The sequence below is a fragment of the Echinops telfairi genome, unplaced genomic scaffold (genome assembly GCF_000313985.2).
Source record: "Echinops telfairi isolate 266 unplaced genomic scaffold, ASM31398v2 ScPeMD7_7416;HRSCAF=8454, whole genome shotgun sequence".
Classification (NCBI taxonomy): domain Eukaryota; kingdom Metazoa; phylum Chordata; class Mammalia; order Afrosoricida; family Tenrecidae; genus Echinops; species Echinops telfairi.
Genome location: NW_022111316.1, coordinates 645,875 through 648,722, shown reverse-complemented (window position 1 = coordinate 648,722; position 2,848 = coordinate 645,875). Strand labels below are relative to the sequence as shown.

Below are 2,848 nucleotides of genomic sequence, written 5' to 3'. Positions count from 1 at the left end.
GAGAGGAGGGTAGCAGGACCTGGTGGGCGAGGAGGGTGCTGGGGGCAGGGCCTAGGGGTCAGGTGGGGGCGGGGGTGAGAAGGTGCTGCTTTCTGGCTAGAAAGAGCTGAAAGGTAGAACAGGTTATGCCACTACCATTGCTGGGTGACACTAGGAAGGAGCCACCGCGCCTCTCTGAAACTCACAGGTTCTATCCTGTCTTATAGGGTCACTGTGAGTCAGCATTGGCTCAGTGGCTGTGAGATTTTGCTGTGTGACTGGGAGGCCCCTAGCCCTCCTGGCCGTAGTCCCCAACTTGGCAAGCAACCGCTAATCAAAGTCAACTCGCTGGGTGGGGGTGATGGGGCAGGCCCAGCCTCAGACCCTTGATGTCAAATGGACCTGCCACGCCCAGCCCACCCAGTCCCTCCCTCACCCCTTCTCAGTATGTACCTGGCCTGCAGGTACCGTCTCTGTGTGTGGCTTGTCCCTTTCCAAGGCGGGATTTTGGGGTCTGGCACCCCAGCCCTCCTGCTCCCTGGCCTGTACCAAAGGAGCGGGGCTTCTGTATGGGATCGGAGCAAATGTCAGGGCTGGCAGGATGCCCAGTCCGGAAACTCGGGGAGCTCCCTGCCCAGAGAAGGGCAGACCAGGCTTCTGGGGCCAGGGTATAGAGTGGGGGTTCCCCAGAGCAGTCCCCCAGCCACAGGGGTAGCCAGAAGGGATCATGGCTGGATCATCAGGAAGAAGGGCTCCCAGGAGGAGTGCTGGGGTGGACCTGAGGGTGTCCTGACGGTGGGACACTGCTTAAGGCCAAGCTGAGGGCCCTGTGAGGATCAAATATAAGTGGGGTAAGGGTGGGGGTAAGAGCTGGCTTCTGTTCTCTGAGGTTAACCCTTCTCTCGTTCTCAATCTGAAGACTTGGAAGTCAAGGAGCAAAGTGGAGCTGCCACCACAGGCCCAGAGGGGACTCTGCCCAAGTCAAGTCTCTGTCTTGGAGATGTTTCACCAGGCAGGACAGGCCCTCAGGAGCCGAAGGTCCTCGTTGGGGAGGCCCCCGGAGGACCTGCTTCTTCAACAGAAAACCAGACATGGCCTTTGTCCCCAAAGCAGGGCCTCATACTGCGGGGAGGGAGGGGGGGGTTCCAAGTTGGGTGGATCTGGAAGAGGCCATTGGAATGCCCCCTCCCAGGCCTCAAAATTGAGGGCCACCCCTAGATTCCAGATGGCAAGACTCCTGTGGTCATCGCTGTCAGGTTGGTTTCCCACCCTGTATTCCAAGGACTTGAGTGCCCTCAGGCTGTCCCCTGCTGGAACCCGAAGAAGTGGCTTTCTAGTCCCAGGAAGCTCCCCTTCCATTCCTGAAGCATTTTTTGGAGCCAAGTACAGGACGGTCCAGATCTCCAAGAGGAAGACCAGAGGCAGTATTTCCCCCAAAGGATTCCCCACGGAACTATGGATTCCCAGGGTACCTGCTAATTCATGGCAGGCACAAGTACTCTGTGGAACACACTTTGGGGAGCTCTGTTAGGGCTTGTAGCCCCACCACCCTCCCCCCAGAATATCCAGTACCCTGAGCCCTTGGGGCAACTGGGCAGGTGGGCCCTACTTTATGTCTCCCTCTGCCCGGGGCCCTCTCTGCTTGGCTCTGGCCAGAGGCAAAGGCCTGGAGACTTGTGGGAAGGTAGACCTGGATGTCGGCCTCCTTCTAGGGCAGAAGGCGGCTGGCTGGGTGGGCCTCGCTTTGTCTGAGCCAGCCCTCTGTCCTCCAGCCTGCCCTCCTAGTTGAAAAGCTTCTCTGTGGGGGACTCCCGACCCCACCCTCCACATGCTATGCAGAAAGGCTGGGCTCACCCAGTAGGGACAAGCAAGCCCCTGCCCAGCTTGGGACCGAGCTTTAGTGGCAGGCTAGGCTGGAGATCCCACCGTGCACTGCCTCCCCTGGTCCCTGGGCCGCCTCCAGCAAGCCCGGGGCACCGCTCCTCCCAGCCTCAGCCTTGTCAGCCCATGGCTTTGAAGATGGGCTAGCCAGTGTGCGCGTGACTGCACCATCTTCAAAGGCTCTGGGGCCTCTGTGCTCACCAAGCACCTCCTCCTGCCTCTCACTGGGCCCACCTCCGCCCCCCAGCTTCTGTGAAGGCCCAGCCCAAACAGGGTCAGAGAAAATGATGAAAAAAAGCATGGAAAAAAGATGGGGGAAAAAAGAAAAAATACAGAGAGGGAGAGGAGGAGGGGCCGGGTAGGGGAGCATCCCCCAGGAGCAGAAGGAGGGGGAGGAAGGGGCTAGACAAGGGATGACAGGGTAAGGTGGGGTGATAGGAAGGGGCTTAAGTGGAAAGTGGGATGGGAACAGAGAGGGCTGGGAGCTCCACTCTGGGCAGCAGCCCCTAGGCACCAGGTCTGACCCCAGGCAACAGGGAAAGGTGTCCCAGCACTATTTGGGGTTTCAGGTTCCCATTGAGTCCTGGTCTCAGTGAAGAGCATGGTGGGCTACTGCTCAGTGGGCACAGGGGCCTCCAGAGAAGCAGAAGTGGGACATCCAGGTCCTTTGTACTCTCACCAGACAGATATTGTCTCCTGGGGTCCCCCAATGACCCTGGGCACTGGGCCGGCCTCGTTGGCCTACAGTGGGGAGGCAGGCTCTCAGGGCACTATGGGAAAGTCCAGGCAAGCCAAGGCACAAGACTAGAACCAAGGGGGTTCAGGGGAGCAGCTGACTAGATGGCAAGGGCATCATCACTCCCTCCAGCTGGGGCCTGGGGCCTTCAGGGCAGAGTGCCTAGTACCTGGCAGGGGGCACAGTCTAAGGGCCGGAGTTGGAGGTTCAGGGAGTGGACTTGACTGGGAACAGTGTGTGTGTGTGTGTGTG

The 2,848-nt window shown here is 59.4% G+C and overlaps 1 protein-coding gene across 1 annotated transcript in view; it reads right to left on the bottom strand.

The window, feature by feature from the left end:
- SYT7 (synaptotagmin 7) overlaps positions 1–2,848 on the bottom strand; it is a 149,887-nt gene that overhangs the window by 32,938 nt on the left and 114,101 nt on the right. The gene's annotated exons all lie outside the window — the stretch shown is intronic.